The sequence below is a fragment of the Acromyrmex echinatior genome, chromosome 3 (genome assembly GCF_024713525.1).
Source record: "Acromyrmex echinatior isolate Ae372 chromosome 3, ASM2471352v2, whole genome shotgun sequence".
NCBI lineage: Eukaryota > Metazoa > Arthropoda > Insecta > Hymenoptera > Formicidae > Acromyrmex > Acromyrmex echinatior.
The window spans coordinates 12,497,232-12,524,622 of record NC_141854.1 but is presented as its reverse complement, the minus strand read 5'-3'; the positions used below and the strand labels follow the sequence as shown (position 1 = coordinate 12,524,622).

Below are 27,391 nucleotides of genomic sequence, written 5' to 3'. Positions count from 1 at the left end.
TCTGAGTGTTTATCGACAAAAGTCATTCGTTATAAAATTGCTTGTACAATTTAATCGCGTTCGTATTCTTCTTTGCATCCTTCATGTTCTTTAAATTTTTTTGCATTCAATCTATGAAATAAAATCTATAAATAAAAATTTATTTGACGAGATTCACGTCCGTTTTTGTTTTCTATACGAATTTCTGGGTAGTTTGTTACCGCTCACGATTGTCGAGAGATGATGCTGTGTCGCCGAGACATTTCCAATATTCCTCAGAGAAAAATGACGATGTGTATCCGCGTGTAAAAGCGCGTCGGTTTTCTTGTCGTATTAGAGAGAGCGACTACTTCCGCGACGGACTGGATTTATTGCAAGCGACTTCTCGGACTGTTCATATGTGGAACAGACGGCCATAAATACGCATCGTAATTCTGACATTCATTTTTTGAAACTATGACTGACAACGACGTCTTTCTGGTGCTTGCTGATTGCAACAAGCCGAATATCGATGATTTAGCCGAGAGATAAGAGAGCTTAACTCGACGAGAGAACACATCCAACGAGTCGATTATCGCGAACCAATTATCTTGGTCACTGTGATAGAGCAATCCGCTAGGATTAAGGACGTTAACGTTAATTTGCATCTGGTGTCACGGTAATGGTAGCAGATAAAGATATTTGCGATAATGTAGAATATGTGAGATACATAAAATAAAGGTTATTTCTTAACGAATTAATGAATTTGTTTTTCGCCTTTTCGATCAATTTTTAAGAACAAATTTTAAAAATATATAATATAATGGAATATATCGCTCAGTTGCTACAACAACGACATTTTTTAATTGCTTTCAGAAAAAGAATAAAAATTTAAAGCAAAAAAGAAAGAACATATTTTAAAAGAATGTACTTTCATTCCTCTACAATCAGTTATTACACTAAAATTGCATTTTAAAATTAACATTACAAAATTGTAATGGTTCAAAATATTGAAATTTATTTTTTAAAAACTTTGCTTTTTAAGCTGTGTTGTTGTTATAATAAAGGAGCAATATAACATTGTATGATGCCGGTATATTTGAAATTAACATGGGCAGAATGTGCATATTATCAACTAGAAACACAGTTCATTGGCAATATATTGGTTAAACATTTACATACATTGGGGATATACTGGTTCAGTGAATCAATATTGTGTCGATGAACTGTGCTACTAAGATACAATTACATTTACACGATAAAATAAAATTAGTGTCGGCTATTTCCGAATTTCACCTGCACTAAAATTTTGCCGTATGAATATTTATAATATATTTAAAATACAATTTTATTTACTTTATTTGAAACTAAATAAAAGGGAAATTACCATTGTTATTTATTTTTGCCGAAATATTGCAGAACGATAGAATAAGCGACATAAGAATCTCTTTCGAGTGATCAAGTGAATTTACACGATCAATTATTAGACGTCGTTCTATTATACGTTACTGCATCACATTGCCACTTACGGAAACTGTTGTAAACGACGAGAGCTGGTCCTCCTTGCGAGCAAACTTGGATTCCATTAACCGCAAAGGGTTGTGACACGTTCCTTACAGTACATTTCTCGGTTAGCACACCGGCCAGTTCTGTCGTCTACCATAATCGCACTCGGGCATACTAGTGAGAGAAAGAGATACGAGCTCTCCACTATGGCGATGGCCGACTCGCTTTGCATGGCGATGGCCGAGTAAGACGATCGACGTCCTCGATTACGTTGAGAAATGTAATGAGAACGGCAAGGGATGAGATTATTTGAACAGTACTTTGACGGAAGTCATTCCGCTGAAAGTGGGTACGCGTCGACGCTCATCCTCACCGCGATGGATGCACGGATGGATTCACCCTCATTATTCTAAAATGTCACGTATACCTGGGCCTCACGCGTTTCACCGCGTTAATGGATACCTCGTGGTGGTAATCCGAAACGCGAATTAAACTCGACCGAGCGCACGACACATGGGCGGAAATCGCCCGCACGCTGTTAATCATGCCATCTCAAACGTACATTTACGCCTATAATACTAATCCACGATTAGGAAATTTGTTAGACGTTTAGCAATGAGATTTCCTGCAGATAGAGTAGATAAACGGATCACGATCTATGCGGGTTAGGTCGTTAATGCAGAAATTAGGCATGTATAAGTTAGAGCAAAAAAATGTAAAATGAAAACAAATTTTTGTGCATACAAACGATAATGAAATAAAAAGGAGATAAGAGAAAAGTAGAATACTTTTGTAATTTCTAAAATTTACTTTATAGAATCATTTAATATTTTGCAAATTGTGGAATTAAGTTTTTTTTTGCACGACACAAAGATTTATAATTTGTATGACGTTTCTTTGAAAGATAATTGAAATAAGTTTGATGATACATAAATTACTAAGATAAAAAACGACACAGCTGTAAAATGTTTTAAACCGCCAAAGTTTCCTTTTACGGTTATCATTTTCTAGAAAACTCAACTGTCCTGTCTGAATCTTCTACTGACGTGATTAATGTATATCTTGATAAGCAGACCATGTAACATGTTCTCATTTTTCATTTTTCTTATATTTATGTTTAATTTTTCATCTTTTAGTCATCATTTTTTAATTACTGTTTTGTATTTTGTCTTAGATCGTTACATTTTATGCTTATTATAATTACCAATCAGTTATTCTCGTTTAATCGACAGTTGTTAATATTTCTTAGTATTATTTCTAATTATATTATTATTGTTTAAGTGAATAATGTGCTTTTATGTCGCATGAAAGCGATTAATAATAATAGAGTAATAAATATGTTCTTATAAATTCATATTAATATTGGAAAAATTACTGGTTGCGTGGTATTCTCTGACAGGAGGGAAAAGTTTTTATCATCGTATGAAACGGTTACCCCCGAGTTTTGTTGCGCACGATTGCATTTATCACGATTTATAAAGTGGTTTAAATGTTACCGGGTCGCAGGAACATGAAAAGCCTATATAGATCTAAGTGGAACTCGTGCTCCAGTTAAACGCAGTATTTTTCATGCGTTAATAGCTGCAATTACAGTAGCTAGTAAAATAAACAGTGTGTGATCCAAAGATCAATACGCGCGTACTCACAGGAACAAATATTGAAATCGTAATATCATAAGAGAGTATATTGATCTCTGCTCCATAAAGCAGCTTGATTATATTCGAAAAATTTATAAGTTATATATTAAACTTTTTATTATTATAATCTTTTGTGTTTGAAGTATTAAAAAGCATTTTCGATACTGACATTAATACATGAGTTACATGTTGATATATATTATATCGTAAATATCATAATGGCATCAAAATTGATTTTCTAAATATCAGATAATTAGTAAAATTTAATAATAATTAATTTGAATTGAACATGATTGGAAACAAAATTTGGTAATAAATAAATTCATAAAATTTGTGCAACTGCACTATACTGTTTAATTTAACTGCATTATGTTTCCGGACACACATTAAAATTAAAATAAAACATATTTTTGAATATTTTTTAGCGATTTAATTTGATCTTTTTGAACTATAAAATAATAAAAATATTTGTATTATTATTTGACAATTACCTAGAAAAAAATTAATCAATGAAATTAAAATTAATTAATTTAGATAAATAATTTAAATAAAGTATTAATTAATGGGAATGCCCAAAAAAAATAAAGCTGTAACAAAAAAGGAAAACTTTTGATGAGAAAAAAATTATTTGTTTTTCAAGCAATATTAAAGCAATATTAAATACTTTTATTATTTTATAGTTAAAAAAATCAAGTTAATTATATTGCCAAAATAAAAAAAAATACACAAGAATATGTGTCTTAATTTATTTTTAAAAGTGTCCGAAAACTTATAAATGAGAAAACTTATAAATAGTATACATATATCCAAAAATTTTTTCGCCATCAAAAGAGACGCGAAAAAAAAGCGTTGGTTTTCAGCGATTCCTTATTTTTTCAAGTTGCTTTTTCGCGCCGCAGTAGAGTCGTACGTAACGACTTGGATTTACAGCGGCAGATAGCTCGCGCTTGGAGCTCTGTACACCGGAAGTTATTCGCGTCATCCGAGTTTGCCGTAGAAAGATCGGCTGAACTCTGCGAGATCAGAACGCGCAGGCGGTTTCTCCGCTGCCGTGTCGGGATCGCATCGGGCCCACACCTTTACGGCGAGATTTATGAAGCGTGATAGCACAGCCGACACCCGAGTCCGGAAAAGGCTGCCAGACGCGCGACTGGATTTGCCCGCTGGAATTTTTCCGTGTTTCCCGGCGTACGTAGTGCGGATCTCGCTTCTCGCCTACAAAGTGACGAAGAGATTCTTCATGAAACGCGTTTTATCGTTCCTCCCTCGTATGACGTTTCTCTAACGTTTGTCTCCGGCAAAGAGTTTTATTTTCCAGAAAAATCTTACTATGTGATTTATTATCAACATTTTATTTTCTTTTGTTTATCTTTGTTTTTTGCTCTGGCTGTTATATTATTGTACGTATTATATATGTATGTAATTAAAACTATTTTTTGCGACAGTAATTATATGATACAATCATATTGCAGGCTATATTTAATCCAAAAATGAATAAAAAATTATGTAAAAAATCATCAAAATGCTATTTAAACATTTAGCTTTTGAACATAAAATACAATAGATTGTATTAATTGTGTTTGACATTTTTGCTTTTATTTCCTTTGCTATATATTTATTATAAATTAGAGTATAAATATTAATTAACTTCCTTATTCAACATTAATTTTATTAATTTCTTTATTTAACACTAATTATTAATTTTATTTGAGTTAAAATTTATCTTTTTTTTTCCGTTGTGTATAATATGCAATTATATGTATATGAATATATCTATTAGGTGTTGGAATTAATTCGTAGCGTTTTTTAATGAAAGAATGTTATTTATTTCACATGAGCATTAAAAAATACATTAATGAAAGTACTTCCCATCTCTTGTAAAACGCTACGAATTAATTCCAACACCTAATATATGATTATATGTATATGTTTTTGAATTTTTTAAATAGCTTACTTTGTTTAAAAAAACATAAATTTAAGACAACATCAAAATTCGATGCAGCATCGATATTCATATCATCGTAAAAATGTTCGTGGTGTTTTTTGCTTGACGCAAATTTCGATGCTGTAAATTAGAAGATACGACCAGAACGACGTGAAAATGCACGCGATCGCATTTTTTATGCGCCGCTCACCAGTCCGGAAACGCGTTGTCCTCCATAAATTTTCTCTGTGAGGACGAATAGTGCCAGGGAATATTTTTTTCACGACTTATCACACGCATAGGTGTGTACAGGGTTTTCGTGTGATGCAGTCTTTTCTCGTTGGGTTAAACGAGTCGTATCGACGGAAACTCGAGTGTCTTTAAAACGTTGGAACATTCCCGTGGTCGCTCGTGGTCGTCGAACTGAAAAGGAAGATAAAGAAGGCGACAAATGCGAACGTCGGCGTGGAACGAGAGCTAAGAAAATTTACGGAGTAATACAAGAAAGAATGGAGAGAAAAGAGAGAAAGAGAGTGCGAAAGAGTGGCAACTTGGGAGACGTGCAAAAAAGATTGCGATCGACGTTAAATAGAATTGACTCACGAAGGAAGTTACGTTCGGGCAATTCGGCCGTCTTTTTATCCAAATGGATTAGCACAATTGTCTTGTTGTTTTTATTTTATAGATGAGTAATTGTAAGATCATTTTTACGCATAAAAAGGGCATAAAAATAAACTGCAAAATTTTTTAACGCATAGATGTGAAAAATGATAAAAACTCATCTCATAAAGTAAAGTTATTGATTGATTCCTGCCATTGACGTTAAATATGAAACATAAAATAAAACATGAAATAATTGAATTTTACAAGGTAAAAAATCATAAATAATTTAATATAGAAGAGAACTCCTCAATTTATCTACATTGGGTTATTTACATTGTAGCTCGTCAATTTTTTTTATTACTGAATATAAGTGACATTTTATAAAAATATGAAATAAATAAGTAATGAAAAAATTTTCAGATTTTATCTTGGTTTATACATAATACAAACGTTAAAAAGAATCAAATATATATAATTATAAAATGATAAATTAAGTTACTTAATTTATACGTGAAACTAAACGTGTGATAAAAAAACATGATTAAACTTCTTAAATCATATCATTAATAATAATAATATTACATAATTATTATTGTATATTTTTTAAATTGTTAATATATATAAGTCTTCTCAACCAGATTTTTTTATCATTTTTATTTGCAAATTTATTATTTATAAAGAAAATGTGTTTTTAGAAAATGATAATACGATCAATTGCTGAAATCATATTTTTGATATTATGCTGTAGAAAGACTTATAAAATAAATTAATTTGTTTTTATCGAAAAATTAAGTATAATAGGGGTTGAACGTCAGTCTACAATTTTTCATATTAATATTATTACTTGCGCGTAAATTAGTATCAAATGAGAAATATAATGCAAAATATTTTAAATAATATTTTTTGGCAATTATCCTTTATACATTTTAATAATAATTTTTATGTTATGTATCTATAATTTTATCTTTTTCTTTAAAATGTTATAATGTCTATAAATTCGCAATTTGATAATTTTAATTGTAATTTTTATTTCACAAAGTAAAGACAAATATATAATGGTGGTTTTTTAGAATATATATAAAATTATATAAAAAACTGACTGAAATAATATCACATCTAGTGTGTAATATAAAACTCTCAGTTTTCAAACAAAGATTCTCAACAGCATAGGATTTGTACAGCTCTGTAATGTTTCCAGATCCAAAGCATGTTCTATATTCGCCAAACATCATTATCATAAAATGTAACATAAAGTGAAAAGAACGGAAAGATAACATTATTGAAATAAATTCTTGAAATGACAGCAAAACCGCTTAAAAAAAAAATGAATATCGTTGGAAAAATAGAGCTTGTCCACCGGGACGGTCACGAAGAATGGCTCGCGTTTTCGTTCTCTCCCGAGAATAGCATAATCGATGATGTCGGCCAGAGGATGTCTTCCCTCTTTTCCGATGGAATCTAATGGAAACCGGGAAAAATTTTTGTTCGCGCGGAAGAAAAAATTGCAAATATCTACGAGCACTCGCGCACGAGGTTTATAAGTCGAGAAGCGTAGGCGTGAGAGTTGACAGCGGTGCTGCCTGGGAAAATTTATGGCCGAAATCGCGCAGCGAGAGAGAGAGTAGAATTGCTGGTGGAACTGCTCGCATAGTAACGAAGATCTCGTAGAATGAATAGAGGAGAGAGGAATACGTCGCGAGGAGAGAGTCGCGATGGATCGATGGATCGTACTGTTTCCGCCCGCACCTGGGGACTCGATGCGTTCCGCAATCTCGCAGAAAATTATTACCGATATTCGTAAAGGTTGTATGCTTTTTTTGGATCGAGAAACGAGGCATGCATCAAGATAAAAAAAATTTTGTGTTCCGATAAGCGGCAGAGAATGATTCACGATCTGCTCCGGATTTCGATTTTTTGAGATAGTTAAGGAGTCGAAATTTTGAATAGACTTTTCGTGGAGTTGAAAAGGTAAAAAAAAATACGAAGCAATATTTGTATATTGTATGTTGATTTGTTCTTTTCTTTTTGATTTTAAGAAGACTCGTCGAGCTGGATGCAAATTTGCGTAACGCAACTCACATAATAAAAAAATCTTTTATATTATATTTATGACCGTATAATTACATGTTATCATAATTATGGATATTACTGCTATAATATAGTAACAATTGTCAGTTTTGTCAATAAATATTAGGTGTTGGAATTAATTCGTAGCGTTTTTAATGAAAGAATGTTATTTATTTCACATGAGCATTAAAAAATACATTAATGAAAGTACTTCCCATCACTTGTAAAACGCTACGAATTAATTCCAACACCTAATATGTATATAATAATTATCGAAAATTATTATAAATTATAGTTAAATTATAATTGCAATCATTTTTATATAGTAATTATATATAATAATCACAAATACTAAAAAGTTTTCTTTCAGTGCAAGTATTAAATAGCATTAAAGATATATTTGTATTATACGTATTACGTATTATAATTTCCAATTTAAATTTTTATTTTATTTATCAATCTAATAATTTAAAGCTCTTTCTCGCTAGTTTATAATACAGAATTTTTGCGAGAGCAAAACTTTTGCTTATGTCATATCCAATGTGGAAATAATTCAAAATCAAATTTATTTTTATTAACTTAATTTTTCACCTGCCAATTATCTATAGTAAATACGATATTGGATATTCTAACTGTTGATTGATTACTATCAATTTCATCTATCTGCATTTGCGTATATGTAACTAGATGATTGACTCATTGTTTGTAGTGATTGTTGATTTTATGGCACATCGACGATTTCCTCTTAATTTCCATTTACTTTCGAGTGCTACTGGTTTTGTATATATACGCAAGCGGATGCCGAATAGTCGACTACAATTACACTAATTGAAGACTCTAGAATGTCTCCGTTACATCGTGCACACAATATTATCCGGCCATCCCCTTCTGTTCATTCGTCCTCTTCCCTTCGAAACCCCTTCCTGCCTATCGTGAAAATTGCCGACGTTGATTGCAAGGATAGAGTGCAAAGCTCAGTGGAGCGTGCGTCGAACTAATTGTAAGTGAAAATTAAAACTTCGTTAGCTTGTCGCCTACGTTGACTTTGCCCACCTATCCCCTGGAGCAGCTAAATATCACTTGAAAGCACAGCTGAAATTGCAAAAGGAAACAGGCTTGTCGTCTGCATGAAACGAAGCGCTATTAGCGCTATAATTAATGGTCCTGCAGAAAGAAGAACGGGGAGATTGATAACCGTAATTAGAGAGACAATGAATGTACACGCGTTATTTTTACCAGCTACTTGATAAAATGTTCCAGCGACACGCTACTCGTGATGATAATTACGTGAGCTTGTTGCGTAATTACAAAATTTTTTACTAACGTTTTTTATTAAATAGTTACAGGCATGAAAAGGAATATTTAGGATTCTCTCTCTCTAAAATGTATCATGCAATTGCCTATATTGCTTTAATGCAAAATGTATCTGATGATATGTGTGTGTGTGTGTGTGTGTGTATCCTTTGTTATTTATTTTCAATTTGCGAATAAACGTCAGTATAAATGGAGACATAAGTTAAAATTTTTTTCAATACGTTTTTTCTTACCTTAAAACGCGGCATTCTATAGTCACGTGTTATAATGCGATAAGTATATGGTATATCGGATTATCATTAGATGTGAGGTTTTCCTTACTCTAATGTACTGTAATAGTATTCGCAATTCTCCCATTCTCTGCTATATCAAAATTATCGAAAATAGTAATAGTCTTTACCTTAAATGGTACGTTCTATGCACATGTTCTAGTATACGGCAACAAGCATATATCGGACCATTAGTGTAGGAAATGAGAGGTTATCACACACACTACTCTGATATACTACAATAGTACGCTCATAATTGCCGTGTTCGTAATTCTCTCATTCTCCCTTCAGTACAACGATTTTAAAAATATATTATAAATGTATACATATATTGGATGTCTCGTACGTACTTTACACATTCAAATTAGCGCCTCAGGCATCTTTGGCATGTTTTAAAAATATTCAGTATGATTATATAATTCTGTATATAAAAAAATATCCATTTTATGGATCAATAAATGAATTAAAATTGAACTTATTTAAAAATAAAACATTAGGCAAATTCAAGCAGACATAGCAGAAGAGTCTGTTCGTCAAACCATTGAATGTGATTGAATATGATTCGATTCTTATCTTTGAAATCAATTAGATTGATGTATATGAAATGTCAGATTTGTCTTTTCATAGCATGGATATGCCGAAAAATAGTATGATAGTCAACATTCAACATCCTGGCAAGATCTCATGAGACAGATCTTACTATATTATATTATTAAGAAATAGAAGGATATTTTTATTGTATAGTAAATATATTTTATAATATAGTATAATTTTATAGTTTTCTATTCTAAAATAAAAGGATATTTCATAATTATTTTACAATGAGAACTCTTAAAAGTAAAATAAATATGGAAGATAAATTTTTTAAACATTCATATTCAAGTCCATGACTGTTTGTATTAAATAAATATTAAATTTGGACGTCTATTGGACATCATCTGGGCTTGTATACTTCAATTTTTTCAAATTTCGTAAATGATTTACAATTTTAGAGAACATTCAATAATAAAAAAATGGAATTCTTCTTAAGGAATCTGATTTACATTGGGTTTTCTAAAATTTTCTCGAAGATCAGAGATACATTTACAAAATTACTTTCGTACAAGTAGATGTATACATTTGTTTCTTAGAACGAAATACTGACAATCGCTTCTTAGATACGTCTGAAAGGCAGCTTCAATAGACTTGTTGTATCGTTAAATATACAACGCATACGCGTTATACGATGTATATTGCACTGCATGTCTATACATGTGTATACATACACGTTCATATCGAAAGAGCTGCATAAATATGAAAGTCAAAGTGAACGCGAAGTCAATCTCGACTTCGATATTCGCACGTCTTCTCATTCATATAATATTGAAGTTAGATCGCCAGCAATCTACTGTTATCAGGTTATTACTTCATCCAACATTTTTATAAACTTCTTTGAATTATTTCGATATCTAAAATATTTAAAAAATTTTTAAACAAGGGTATAATTTATTTATATCATAATATAAGTACAGTAATTTTTATGATCGCGATTTTTATACTTGTACATTTTACGAGTATTTTTTATGAACATTTTTTGTAATTTTTTTTCCATAAAATCAATTGGCGTAATCAGTTTCTCTCTACAGTATTTAATTATTTGTTTACAATTAGTTGCAATTGATTTTTCTAATGCACCTTTTATGTAAAAAATATTTTTTCATATTTTCTATTCCAATTGTTGTTTTTTTAAATTAATTTTGTTAATCTAGTCATGAGTTAAATTATGATGGGTTAAATTATTAAATATCTATTTTAAAGAAATGTAATTATTTTTAATCATATTTCCCTTTTTTCTTGTAACTTAGTAAATATTTTATTAAAGCGTTATATATGTAAAGATTAATTTTTTAATCAATAATTTAAAATGGAATAAGATTCAATATAATAAAATACAAGAACAATTAAAGATATTTGTAAGATTTAAAAAAATAAATTTTAAAGTTATAGAAAGATGAGAACGTACATAAATGATCTAACAACTCACGATATATCAAACCATCATTTGCTTCTCGACTTTCACCGCTTGTTATACTGAAGGTAAACATGCATAGCTATTACTACAATGTAAATTCTGCATCAGTCTCAATTTGTACGTTTCTGTATTCTACTTTAATCATTCGATAAGAAAGATGTATTATTAATTATCTTTTGCATTGCTACTTCATATATTTTTCTATGAAAGCTGATTATATTTTTCTAAATGTTACGACATAGAAATTGTTTATAAAAACATTGTAATATAAATGAAGATAAATTTAAATTTATAACATTTTTAATAGATTTGCTACAAGTAACTGCAAAATTATTTCATGAAAATAAGGTATATCTTTAGCGCTAAAAAAATGCAAAGATGCAAAAAAATTTGTTAAAAGAAATTCTTAGAAGAATTTTTGTTAAAATTAATTTTTTTAAAAAACACAATTTGTGCCAGCAAAAAGTCAACACATTTTCTCGAGTTTTTAATTAATTTTTTTTGTTTTAAATAATTCAATTTCAATTATAGGCTCTAGTTAACTTTCGGGATCATAACGTTCAATAATAGAAGATTGCTCAATGCGCATATTCGTTATATTCTTGATTCATTCTAAATCAATCTGGCAGAGAATAGTACGAAGGTGAATCGATCAGGATGTATATCATATACGAAGCAACGAGATCGTTTATGGAATCACGGTTCTTTTTTAGTTTGATTGCCAGATTTTCGCAATTCTGTATTTGCCCGGCTGGCATATTGTTTTTTTAAGAGAGTATCGAGTCGAATATCGTTAGAAGTTTGGAGTGCAAATGCCTTCGGGTTACAATTAATCGCACTAGACTGCGGATGATGTTTGGAAAAATATCGTAGTTTAAATTCTGCTATAAACGGCCTAGAAAATGCGTCGTAATACGTCAGAATCCTTGTGTCTCTATTTTTCGGCATTAACAAACGCAACACTCGTGTGACTGTTTTTAATTATTACATCATTTCGCTTTCAGTCTCACTTAATTCAGTCGTCACAGCTAATCACGCATGTCATACGTAAAACGCAGGAATGTCTTAATTAATAATTAGAAATATTAATTTACAGTCAATGTATTCTGATTTGTAAGGTCAAACAAATTTCTTTTTAATATCTTTCACAATTGAAATTTATAAAATACATTTCCCAAAACGTTTTATTTATTTTTGATGATTTTATGTAGTTATAAATAGAAGAAACGCGATGCATAGATCAAAATTGAAACGTTTGATCTAGCACAGTGTTTATTCACTAATATATATTCTTTTCTTGCAATCTGTACTTAATGAAGAATTTCCTTTTTTAATTATTTTTGAAATAATGGGAATTAAAAAAAATTAGATCATAAACAAAGATATTTATCGACAAAAAATTTGTATGTCTTTTTAAATAACAATTTGAATATATTAATATTTTATTTTAAATTGTGCTACATAAAATTGTGCTACATAAATAACTAAATTTTTCAGAAATGAATTTCTATTCCTGATATTTTTATTTTAGAAAAAGGCATAGAAATTATCTGTTTTAATTGCATTTTATTATACACCATAGGTCTGTTTTCTGTGGCTGAACAGAAAACTAGTGTACACTTTTAGAACTTAAAGTGAGATAGGTATATGTCTGATATTTCTCGAAAGCAAGAAAGAGAATTCTAGTGCAGTCTAGTGCAAGAACATAAAACAGACCATATATTTTAAAATATAATATATATTAGTGATGTAAAATAAGTATATTTTTCTCTATTCAATTGTGCTCACTATATATGAACGTAGATAGATATTTTTCAGAGGTATGTTTTAGAGATATCTAAAACATCTGATTTCAAAATAAATATAATTTTTAATTTAAATTTCTAAGTTAAATACATCCTAAGAATATGAGAACATGTAAAAATAATTTGTATAAAGAACAAGCATAGGCAACGATGTCTTTTAAGCTCACTTCAGTTTTCTTACCGATAGAAGCTAACGAGAAAGAAATTATTTAAGAGAATCAATTTATTTGCTAGAGAACATGAATTTTAAACAAGTTTTGGCGGACGTTGAAGAGGATGGAATATCTTTTGCAAAAAGAAGATGAAAGGATTTTGTGTAAAATATAATCCGGTTAAAACCTATCCGAATCAAGATTTCAAGACAAGTATTTTAGATAGTACGTCTAACGGTCAATCTCTTTTCGCGAATTATTTTTCGCGAATTATAGCAGGATTATTTCAGTCATAAATGACCATAAAAAAGAAATTATCTATTATCTTTATATTAATAGTCATATACGATGCTAATAAAAGCATTTTAATGTAAATACTATATTTTAATATAAATAGATATTTCTAATTTCAATCTTAATACGTATATATGTATTTAAAATTCGATTAATGTACAATGAATTTATTTAATGAAATTTCTTTCATGTTCTAAAGTCGACATTAATGGCATTAGGTACAGTATTTTATTTAAATCTAAAATTAAAGAACTCATAATTATAATAATGTCGATTTTTTATTTTAAATAAACACACTTTCTCTCTCTCTCTCTCTCTCTCTCTCTCTCTCTCTCTCTCTCTCTCTTTCTCGTGTAGAAATAATCTAATACCTTTTTTTCCACAATTTATGAATATTCAATATCTTTGCCGATAAAAAACTTAAATAGTTGAATAAGTCGTAATAAATTCAAATAATAAGTAAACAAAAGTTGTATGAGTCGAGCTGAGTGTTATATATTATTAATGATATAACATAACCATATTAAAACAATCAATGTCAAGAGCAATAAACTTTTAATTTATTACTCGTGACATTAATTGTTTAATACAATTATATTATTAGCAATAAGATCAGCTCCGTTTAGAAGCAATAAGATCAAATCAGTTTAAGTAACCAGTTTTGTTGATTTATTATTTGAATTTATATTTATTAAGAACCTTATATTATAACTATTGTTGAAATTGTTAGTTTGTAATAAGTTATCTTATTGATTGAAATCATGGAACAATGAATACATATAGCCACGATTCACAAAGAATTGTTACATTACAATTCGGTATTACAGTATTAACAGATTCGAAACATCGGAAAACAGGTGATAACAGACACGTCGGACTATTGTTGGAAAGCAAAAGTTGCCGGCCTCGAAAGCTGGACCAGAGCAGCAAGTGGTCGTATTCTCAGCGGCGGGACAACTTTCTGCGTAGCATGCCGAAGTTTCTCGATTCGCCAAAACTCCAGAGGAGTTACTGCAGCGTCCTTCGGGCCATTCCTGTTACCTCGTGAACTTTGCTTTGTAACAAAATTTCACAGACGACCCGATACTCGAGCACAAAACAAAACTATTCACCGACAGTTCAGAATTTCTTGTGTCCATTTTATTCTTTAATTAATTTCTTTAATTCATGAAATAAGTAGATATTGATTTGCTGTTTGCTGCTAAATTAAGTGACACAATCAATGCTATTTTAGATATAGACATATTTTACTTCATATATAACTTTGGCCACAATTATTAGGTCCTTATGTTTTAATCTGGAATTCTTACACTTACATTAGGAGAAACCGGGGCTAGTAGATTCATTTTTTAGTTTTGACTTTTGCAGACGAAATTAAGGGATTTATCGAAAAAATGAATTCTACATGAGTTACTACACACATTTGACTACCTAAAAATATTTATTTAGGTGTACGATTTTTTAAAATTACAGCGTAACTTCTATCATAGATGTATTCGGAACGAGATGTTACAGCAGATTGAGCGGAAGTCGCTGCTATGTATTCAGACACATTTACATGCGTGTCTTGCATGTTTCGTTTTTAATGTAGCTTCGATTATTCTACTTACCTCTATAGTCTACTGGTCTTTCCTATTATTTATTCGTTACTGGCGTTATATGTACGTTGTATATATAAGTTTTTTTTTAAAAAAAAAGGATAATTTAGCAAATGTCATATAAACCCATTTTTAAGCTAAAACTTTAAATAGTTAATAAGGTACATAATATTATATTTTAGGTATGCAATACATATATATTTTTTGTATATACGTGTGTGTGTGTAAATTAAATACAAAGAAGGATTGCTGAATTCGTATCGGTCATCTAAATCGCATTTCTTACAATATTTCATATATTCTACTTAATATAAGCAACACTCAGTGAAAAATATGAAATAAATGAGAAATCGTGATCTAAAACAAATCTTAATTTAAAAAATTATTTTATGGAAGATATATTAATATTTTAATTTTTGAATTTTAATTTTTTAATTTTTGAAGATTGAGATATATTCTACTAAATTTTTTATAAGTCTATTATCATAAAATATTTTACAATCCGATAATCGTTATTTTATATATCAAAAATTATATTTTAAACTTAGATAACGGCTTGATTTTATACCGCTATCGACAAATTTTCATTTCTTCAAATATTATGATGTAAAACAATTGCACGAACTATGTTATACAGAAGATTTATCAAGGATAGAATATAAAACTTACAAACTTTGTTGCGTAAAACTTCAGAATCTTATGACATTTATTTGGATCGGTTTTGATATTTATATTTTTTATTTTCTTTCTCAAATATAATTATTATTTTATAAATAATATTAAGATCTTCGTTATATTAAGCGAAAGATTGCAACGGAAAAAAAATGAAGGGAAAATTGCATGAACTAAAAGTGAGTTTTGCAGGAAATAACTTTTTAATAACTGAGTTTTAAAAAATTAAAATAAATATATATGTATGATTTTGAGTTATGCACATATGTGTACATTATATTTCATAAAGGAAGATAAACAATTTCAGCTAAATAATTTTGTATTTCTCCTGTAGAATAAAGATATAAATTTTTGATAAGTTTGTGTTGATATAATGTTACTTAATTTGAAATATAATTTATAATTATAAAAGATAAAATTTTAACATTTAATTGTAATTAATATTTTATTCAAATCCTTTTCCAAATTAGGTTTATATCTCCGCATTCGAATTATAAACTCAGTTTGTTAATTAAAATTTTGCCGAGTGATTTAATGAATTAATAAACATGAAGCATTTATTGACGATATTTTATCAATAATGATCTTTTAATGTTATGCACACAATGCATTATGCATTAAGATCAATAATTTTGGATGTTACCGACGTTACAATTTATTGGAAAATCAAGGGACGGAGAATAACAAAGGAACTTTAAATGAAAAATTTCGAACAAAAATTTCCTGTTTCCATAATTTTATATTTTCTTCAGAATAATGCCATATCAGTAAAAATGAAACGATATTTTCATTTTATAATAAAATTTCTCTATATTTGCACTTTAAAATAATATCGAAACTCTATCTGCAGTAGAATACTAAAAATAAGATCAAGCGATCCACCGGTTCTAACAGATCACTATCATTAAAGTTTACTCTTCTATCGAAATGTCCCCGACCGAAATCTGATTGTCGAGAATAGGCCGAGCCGTATTCGCGATCTAATAGTAGATTCGAGGCCACGATCGTCGAACTTTCTACTTCCGCCAAACTTTGGCGACCCTACGCGGTTTCTCGCATCTCGGATCTCCCAAGAGCTGTGTCTTTCCACCTAGGCAATGTCCTTTCCACCTTTCTAACTTTCTTCTCGTGAAATTGAATTGCTGCAAAATCGGTTTTGACTCAGTCTGAACTGCGCATGTGAAATCTTAGGATCAGTGTTTATTTAACATTTGACTTATTCATTGTTCTTGAGCACATTGGAAAGTATCGACATAATATGGTTTTTATTCAATGGCTTCCACGGTTACATTGTATGTTAAGATTTTCGAGAACTAAAAAGAAGGAAATTATCTATTTGTTGAGCAAAATGAAAAATTGAGTTTCTGGATTTTGCACGTAATTAAATAGCTAAGAAGAGAAATAGTTTAATAAAACAAAGAAAATGATTTAACTCCAAAGAATCATATTTTAAAATTAATAGTATCATGAATCGAATTACATATAGTATAAGAGTTTTAATTTGATGCAGAGATAGTATTAATAGTTCATAAAAGATTAAAATATAACTAGTGAAAATATATTTTTATATGAGTTCATAATTGAATTTTTATGGGAAAACTTGAAAGTAACATAAAGAATGATTACTAAATGAACCTTTTTGTAACGAATGTAACTAAATGGCGAAAAACCTGTAATTATTGCAAGAATTTTATTAAAAATATCGAAATGTAATATATATATTACAATCTCTTAAAATTAGCATTTTAAACTTTCTTTGGTTTGTCCTATAGTTTTGAAACTCTCTCATTGATTTGGACTTATAAGCCCCATACGATCAACTAATTTGACTGATTTAATTCCCTTATAATCAACTGAATTTGAAAAAACTAAACTATTTTTCTTAGAAATTTTGATGCACGAATAGGCAGATAAACCAACATTGTGAAATTATAATTTGCTATACTATATTACTTAATAATAATTAAGTAATTATAATAAAAATTGTATTGTGAAAAAACTTATTGAGCGATTCTCTTATTTATAAAAAATTATAGTTGATTAATTTTAAATTAGATAGACATATGCTCATGAATCATGATATTAGAAATGTATTAACAATATCAATGATACCTGTATAATTATTCAAAATGTTCTTATATATTTAGTTTTAACATTCATGTTATGTGCTGTAAACGACAACGCAAATGTACATATTTAATGATTATTAAATTCTATTTCTTTATAGTATTTGTGCATCAATGATAGTTTTTAGTATTTTTTCCAACTAGCACTTTCTTTTTGTTTTTTCGTTTCTTGTGCCGGAACTGCACAAATTACATGACTGTGACCGCATAAATCGTGTAGAACGTGACAGCGTGGAACATATTCACCGTCATTTCCGAGTCTATTTTATATCTTCTTCATAAAACATCGTTGGTGTCGCACTAGTGTCCCTTTTTGGAGTGACATCGACGCTACGTGTCTCATAAAAAAACGATAAACTCAAGTGCTCTCAGGTAGTAGGATGATCACATTGTCGTGAGATTCGTGACTACGTTCCACAGGTAGAGGATGATGATGTATTCGTACCGCAGCGTTAACATTTCGTAACAAATTATACATACGGTTTCGCGGAAATGTAGACTGTTATGCGAAGAGGTGTAGACATTCGGTGATCAAGCGGTGCCGCCATAAACTTTTTTACTCGCGATGAAAATAAAAGCGCCACTGCACAAAGAAGATCGAGGCGACGAGATACAGCTCACAAGAGATATGTGACTGGACTCGTTCAGAAGGTTCTAAAAGTCAAGATAAGCAATGAAATCGATAAACTTTCTTTCCGTTAGAATATACCAAAGGCAGTGGTAGACATCCGCTTCCTGTTCGCCACTTCGAGAAACGTTTCTCCAGCATTAACTCCTCTCAATATCTTCAATGGAAACTTTACTACTATTCTAAAGTATCTTGGTGAATGTTATCGAATACGTTATGTCTATTTATGTATAAGATAAATTAATAAATTTCTTTACTTTCTCTTTTAAAAAATGTTTAACTTTCACCGATTATGTAACAGATTTCTTACACATATATACTACTTTAAGACTTTTATTGACTAATGATACTAATTTTCATAAGAATTATAAAATTTTAAATGCGTATTCGATTATAAATTTTTTTAATCTGCCTTTCATGAACGATTAAAGAGAGATTTCTCTCTGGGATACTGTTTGTATCCAGAAATTTTTGTTTTAATGTTGTGACATGAACAGTTGCTGCATTGTAAATCATCTGAGATCGCGCTATGTTAAATTATAACTCTTAATGGACATATTACTTACTGCAAAATTTATCACGGCTTACAAATTTTCATTTGTAACAAGGTTTTCGATGCATGGCTGTAATTTGCATCGTTCTGGCGTTGTTGCTGCCGTTGAGGGAATGTTCGAACTGCTAAAAGAGCAAAGTTTTACATCTCGCGCCACCAAATGGGGCAACCTTCTTCCTAATTCGCCGCGCTATTACACATTCCTTTTCTTTTTCCGCGAATTTATGGACGTTTGCGGCATAAATTCACGCGCAATTCAACGTTTGAACGTGATATTCTGGGGTGACTTTTGCATAAAAGTCAAGCTTGCTGCTACACTGTCATTTTTCACTGCGGTCGTTCACCCTATTGTTGTGTCGGCCTCACTGTGCATGTCTTTTTTTTGCATATATTCCGACGTAGCGATATGGTGATTGATAGAAGGTGCATATATATAGAATGCTACATCTCTGTCGGATATCTTCTTAGCTACAGATATTAAGAAATAGGAATTTAGAAAAATTGTTTCGTTCTGGAATTTCGAGCAATATTTGCTAGCTCATTTAGTATTATATTATTATTTATATATATATTTTAAATGATATTTTGTTATGAGATCACATATCCCATACATATCCCATACATTATGAGATTATGAGTATATTATATGAGATATTTTTCATTTTTTCGTGTGGTGAATATTAATGAATAGTGAATACTAGCTTTGTTAAATGATACTGCTAATAAAAATATAAAATGACATAAAAGAACTATATAAAAAATCAGATCTTATTTTTTATCAATTTAAAATTTAACTTAACGAAAATATATATAAAATAATGAAATATAAATAAATTCTAAAGAATAAAATTAATTAATACTGTAAATAAATAACTGTTCAACTTCCAGAGATGACGATACTTTGTATACGCATCAAAGGCAGCAATTTTTTACGACGATCGATGGTTTAATGAGATATAACTAATTCATTTTTTTATATTTTTTTTCTGTTCAAAGTCTAACTATATGGAGCGAAGCGCATTTAAAAAAAAATTTTTTTAAACTTTTATTAATAGATAAGGGTATTATCTGCGTGTATGTGATCTTGCGTTTATATGATATTATATTGAGTAAAAACATCACAATGAGTCAATTAAGAAATGCACAATTCCATAATATTCAATTAATTTAAGACTATTTTGTATTATCTTGAAAAAATCGAATCTAAAATATTTTAGAATACATAAATTTCAATTTTTACATATTGATATAATTTCACAGGAAATATCTTTTCTCTCTTACATTACTACTCCATTTTCGTCTGATGAGGCTCGAAATCTTCGGACCATTTCCCTTCTGTCGCGATCCTTTAAATTTATTGGTACCTAAGCAGCCAACCTGAAATTTTATGAATGTGATTGTATTAACTAGTGACCATTCTTTTTGTTTCTTAAGAATGGTGCTTGGCATTGATAACAAGATCCACATATAAATCCACATATAAATATAGATATATATTTGTCTTTTACCTACTAATAGACTTGACAATATGATTTAGCTAAAATGAACTTACTATTAATTGATTATGATCGCTAAAACTTGAAAAACAAAACAAATACTATTTTCAATATTCCTCTTTTTCTGATTCTAGTAACTAAACCGTAATCTTTTTTGTAATTTTTGAAAAATACTTACGATTTGCTTTAATTGTGTATTATTTTACTTACTGTTGTTCCAAAAACATGATTTAGCAGACTTTACAAAAAGCAGGTTTAGCAGATTTTGTTTTAACTTCCATTTTTTAAAAATCATATTGAAATGATTGATTTAAAATATTTAGCTTCTTATCGTGCGCTTTTTAAATATGTAAAATAACGTTTGTTAATTTTTGACAATTTTATTATCTTTTCATAGAACTATATATTTCGTAACATGTCAATGCTGTTAAAGTTGCATAAAGCCGATAATTCCAAAGTTTGCATTTTCATTCCGATGATATGAAAGGAGCAGCAAAGCAATATACCTGGCAGTAGTGCATGCATCTGCTTTAAAGAATTTTTTGTAGCAAATGATTTTTTGAACCTTGCTCTCGTCCAATGAAGAGTATAATTACGGAAATCAAGTTAGAGCGTAACGCGTTTCAGACCGGCTGACTACCTCTCTCGGCCGTGTCCAGCCAGCCGTCGTGTAACAATTTGTAGTTTTCACACAGCGCGGTGGTGCATTGCACTTTCCTCGTTTCCGTGACTAACGTAATGAATGCGACAGATTTCGCGACTCTCCACTAACTGTACTCTCGGGCAAATTTTGAAGATAGCATTACAGCTTCGTATAAAATTTAAAGGACCTCTCTTGCATTTTCTATTACGTCATGGCATAAGGTATGCGTAAAAATTACCTAGTAACATAAGAATTTCGTACTTAGACGACGATAAAATTATGAAAAATTAGATATTGTTAAAAATTACATATATGTCAACGGAAATTAAGTTATATGCAGCTATCAACAATATAAGATATTGAAAAATATTTATAGAACGTATGAAACAGTATCCAATAATTATAAAATTTGTTGTTAAACTACACGCTATTAAATTGAATAAATATCCATACATGGATATGCTAGATACACAATCTTTTTCGGCGATGATATTTTATTCTTTTTCTCTAGCACGATAATCCGTAGCATTCAATGATATTAGAGCACTCAACTGTGACATATCGACAGGTTGACTTGTGCCAATATCATGCCAGAGAAAACTCTTGAAAACTACGAGAATGACAGTAATCGTTAGAAATCTCGTGAAAACGCGGTTGATATATTTCAAATATGCAAGATATTCATTAGTTTTTCAAATCTTCAGTCAATCTCACCAAAAATTTTTCATTCAACTGATATGTTTTTCGGTAGCATCATTTCCTGAGAGACACGACCAAAATATCCATAGTGAAAAACCATACTTCATCGACGATGTAGGAGGCTCTCTGTCATTGGCAAAACACAATGTCGATTGCAAACTCGGTTAAATTTAGATCCCAGTTTTCTTTTTTCTTCGTCAGACAACGCGCGCTAAGGAGCAGTTTAATTTTTTATATCGCTACTTTAGCTGCTTTCGGCAAGCCGGAAAACTCGAGAAACATCGCGTGATAAACTTCTCCCATTTTCACGCGCGGTGATAAACAGAAAATCTCAATTCCTGTAATTATACTTTTGCAACTTTCTGGTGGTACTTGAGAACTGCTTTATTTTCCAAGATATTTCTTTTTATTATATCCTTTTATTTCAAATGTAAAATTTACATATGTCGCAAAATTATCATTGGTAATAATTATTTACTCCATAAATAAGTTTTCCGAAAATTTATTTAAATTTAAGAGGAATTTTCAAAAACTGTTTTTCGTTTTGCGCACAAACATTTCGCATAACATTTTCGATAAAATTTTAGCAATAAAAATAATCTTGCAGAAAAACAAAAAATTAAGTAGGATTTATAAATTACTTCTTTTTAAATGGAATGCGGTTCTCTAAAGTCTTTTTGCACATCACTATGTGCAATTTTGCAATTTGTTATGGTCGTTTAAAGTGAATTATAGATTTCGATAGATTCACGGTGCACCAACGAAAATTCTCGAAAATTGTTCGATCGTGATTTTTGCACGAGGTGTGCCGCCAAAATTGTACGTTTTTATGGCGAACTATCGAAAATCTACTGGATTAGCAGAAATTTTGACGTTTTATTTCCGGCTTTTCTCACCTGCAACACTATACCACAGAATTTAGTTCAACCGCGTAGTTCCGTTAGCATAAAAAATGTACGTTTCTTCAGAAAATAATATCGGAAATTCGCGCGCACGCCCCGTTTTTATACCTCAAATTCTCTTTCTTTTGTGATTCACGATTTTTCCTCTGGTTAGAGACGATATATCTCGGGATTTATTCAATCGCGAAGCGTGCGTTAGCGTCAAATGCTTCTCATGGAAATAATATCGCAAATTCGCCTGTCACCTTAACTTCGGGTTTCAAGTTTTCTTTCCTTTTTTTGACCTCTGATTTTCCTTCGTAGATAATTTGGCGTATTTTGGAATTTATTCTATCATGAAGATTCAACTGGAGTCGAATGTAAGTTCAGAGATAATAGCGTTACGATTTAACTCAGTTTTTTTTACTTTTTTTATTCTTTCACTAAGCTAAGAAAATTTCTTTCATCTGTAACGATATATTCTGAAATTTACTGCCGCGAAACTTTCTTCAGCGTTAAATACGCTGAAAATAATATTCAAAATTTGTTTCATTCGAGGAGATTGCAGTTAATAGTAAAAAGATAAGTTATAACACTTACATAAAAAACGTTATAAACAAAATACAAAAGCGCAAGAAAGAGATAGAAGTTTGTAAAATCGTTAGCTATTGCATTAATAGAATCGCATTATCATCAGGCGTATTTATATGAGCGTAATTGAAAATTGCAAGTAAGTAATTTTATATTTTTTCGTAGTTTTAATCTTAATTTTTATACATTGACGTTTAAATAACAAATAATGTATTTTTTAAATTAAAAATAAGTAAAACTCTTGGAATAATAATTAAGAATTAAAAATTAAAGAAAGCTTATGAGAGTCAACGCAATTATTCGTGCATGAATTATTATGTATAATTACAATAAATGATGTGTTATATGATGTGTTGTCACAGCGCAGTCGCAAACGTTTCAACTCTAATTTGGATCCTCTTCAATGCTCAGTATACATTCATGATAAAATAAAACGGTTACTAATTTAAAATCCATTATTCCTCCATTTGTAAATTAGTAAATCAAATGTAAAAATTGATAACGCCATTACTGAAATAAAAGATCCGATTAAGGAAATGTAATTTAAAAATAGGTGACAAATTAAATTGTATTGAATCAGTGATAAGCCTCATATTATATAATTCAAAGACTTACAGTCTTGAGGTATCTATAAGATAAAACCAAATTATATAATAATATGAAATCATTACCATCAAATACAGTAAAACTGTATGATCCATTCCTAATCAAACATTATGAACAAAGTTTTGTTTTTTTTCTAGAACTTATTAAACTTTTTCCAAAAGCAACTCCGAGAAAGAAAAAATTTATTCGCAAAACTAGGAGATTATTTATTTTAAACAGACATGCCTGAAAAATAATCTTTTAAAGTAGAACACAATACAAAAAATAAAAATTAAAAATATTGAAAAATAAAAAATAATTTGTGAAAAAATATTGCACGAAGGACAATGAAACTATAATAATAATAATATTATTAATTGCAAATTATTGCAAGCTTTCATTAACTTCTGTTGATTACTACCTTTTATATCCGTATGGTATTTTAAAACTAAGAAATTATGGTTGAAAGTTGCTATTCTGAATTAATTACTTTAAATTAGTAAAGAACAGGAATTCGTTTTTTAAACAAAATATTTAAGCAATTAGTTTCGATCTTCTCTACATTTATTTACTTTATTTTTTAGTTTAATTATTAAGTTTATGTTTCTTCTTATTGCAGTAGTAATAGATTGAATTTTCTTTACCGCGAAGACTTTGTTATTGTTAGTTCACCCAGTAATTATCACAATTAATTAAAATATATATTAATAATCGAAATAAAAAAATTAGTCGTCAAACGTGTTATGATACAAATGAAACATCAGTTATCATATTGCTATTTGATATAGAAAAAAAACAAAGTATCTTATTTATCATAATTTATCTTATTAATCATAATTGATTGAAAAACGATGATTAAATTCTACATTTAATCTGTTATCTTTCTTCCTCCTCTTCTCTTTCTGCTAATTAAATCTTGATTTACATACAGTATTATGATTCCTTAATTAATTTCTCTATATCCTCTATATTTACTCATCTGTAAAATATCACGCTTAACGTTAAATGCAATAGGCTCTCTAATTCTGAGTTTAACTTGCTTAACGTAGAGACCGGGGATTTAATGCCAACGTGTCATGGAAATCAAGCAACCACATGTAACACTAATGCAGGGTGCGAATACGGAGATCGATATACATATCGCGCTTAGATTCTCTTGCAAGCATGTAATCGGAAAGCGCGCGTCACGATATACGGGACTGCAACGCTCAGATTCTGTGATTCTCTCGTGAGCATATAATCGGAAAATCCGCCATGACAGAAGAGGAGGAGGATTCTAAGGGCTACTTTCCCTTTCCCGTTGCACATGTGGATGCGCTCGATATATCTATTCTAACTGGTCTACTATTTCTGTATAATATATAGGACATTCTGGGATAGCAGAATTTAATATTAGACTTCTCACAAATTTTATAATATGTCGCTTATGCTGAAATGCAACATACATTGATAAAAATAATTTGAAAAAAGTTTTGTATATGTAAATAGATATAATATAATAAAAATTCTCTCTTCCATTTTAGTAGAAATTATTTTTTAAAAGATTCAATAAGATGCATTCAATCTTACCTTTGATGTAATCACATTTTTACATTCTTTTGTTAAAAAAATATTTAATTTTGTTGATTATGATTACTTGGATTTTTCTGTACTCAATCATGCTATCAAGAGTATCTTACTAGTCGCAATATTGACGCTTAATTCACTTTCGACGCGTTCGTTCGCAACATTAAGCTTCTTGCGAGCTTATTCCTGTCGATAAACGCGGGCCGATCCATTAACAATCCAATTTCTCACGCCTCAAGGAAAGAACTCTATAAGGAATTAACCCCCAACAAACTCTCTTCTCTTCTCCTTGTGATCCTCTTCAGCCTTTTTCATGGTCCAGGCAGTACAAGCGCGATTCGCAGTCTCCGCTCGAACGAGGCAAATGGAACGCAGAGGGCCTCTCCCGTAGGATCGATAGAATAGTGGGGAGATAGCTCTACCGGGCGGTCGAGAGGAGGACGACATGTTGGAGGATTGAAGTGAGATGAAACGATGAGGAGCCGAGGTCGCAGGGGGTGGAAGAGATGAGGGCGCTCCGGCGGCTTCCGCGTCGCGCCATGGTTGCTGCGAGCAGCGTCGGCGTCGGCGTCGTCGTCGCGGTGGCCGTCCTCGTCGCCGGCAAAAGCGGCCGCCACCAGACGGTACACGCAGCAGCAGCCAAAGGCAGCCTCCTGCGCTCGGTCCAGTTCGCCTTCTGCCGTCGCTCGGTTAACTACGCGACTGCCAGTGCCGGTGGCGTCGCGACGCACGTCGTTTCGTATCACTGCGTGCCCGCGTATTCGACGACGTTTCACTACTTTGCGGAGTACTAAACCACGCGGGTGATGCATGGGCCATACGCGCGATAACCTCCGGACGTTCCGCCCTAGAATTTATGATTGATGGAAGGGTAACGAAATCCTTTCTCATCGTGAACGATAAGGACGTTGAACCGACAACTTGAAAACGAAGAAAAAGGTGCGGGGAAACAAGAGGTGAAGAATTTCTCCACGAGAGAGTAGTGATAGCATCCGGATCAAGTCCGTGGATCAACGTCGACCTGGCTGAGAAAGGTACAGGGACTTGTTATTTGAAAGTGTGAATGTGTTCCAGATGTTCGTGAGATGTTCTACTTGAATTTAGGCAATTGCAGTGTCTGATTTGTAATGTGATATTTCTACTGACTAGGAAATAGAAATGCAAGAGGGTCGTTTTCTGTGCTAGTGTCCATTCTCTTACTGTTAATTTAGCACAGTGTCCTCGTATCCAGAAAATCGTGAGGTCTGTTTCGTTCTTTTATTGTCTACGAAGATGTCTTAAAGAGATATATTTACATTGTTTTTTTAATCCAACAATGTGAAGTTTGTGCGCTTTTTTACTTACTTCTTGTCTGACATATTACATGCTCTTTCTACTAGTTTCTATAAATTGAATAATACAAAAACTTATAAAGTTGTTTTCTGTGAAGATTGATCATTAATAAAATAATTTATCATTTATATCATAAAAGCTATGATATATGTATTTGACTCGTTTTTAATAGGTCTACTTAAAACTTAAACAGAACTTACAGACTTCCATTTTTAATAATCCAAAAGTTATCTTATGTTTGTTTCATTCTTCATTTATATTTAAAAAGTAATATATTGAATTTATTAAATAATATTCTTATTGATTTTTGAACTAATTGATTCATAAAAGTATAAAAATATAAAGTGTCAGCTTTAAGAAAATGCCTATCTCATTCGACTTTCGAATTTCTACACATCACATTTACGTAGTTTTCGCGTCTGATTTATATCGCGTGTTTCTACTGACCCAGAAATATAGAGGCAATCGTATTTTTTGAGAA

The 27,391-nt window shown here is 30.7% G+C and overlaps 1 protein-coding gene across 7 annotated transcripts in view; it reads left to right on the top strand.

Moving 5' to 3' along the window:
- The window catches only part of KaiR1D (Kainate-type ionotropic glutamate receptor subunit 1D), a 429,757-nt gene that overhangs the window by 145,531 nt on the left and 256,835 nt on the right, over positions 1-27,391 (top strand). For 2 of the 7 annotated variants that reach the window (XM_087404686.1, XM_011062882.2), the window contains exon 1: positions 25,569-26,612. The exons of the other annotated variants lie outside the window; for them this stretch is intronic. The gene's annotated coding sequence lies outside the window, so the exon portion shown is untranslated. Of the gene's footprint in view, positions 1-25,568; positions 26,613-27,391 lie in introns of those variants that run through there. 7 annotated transcript variants of the gene reach the window in all.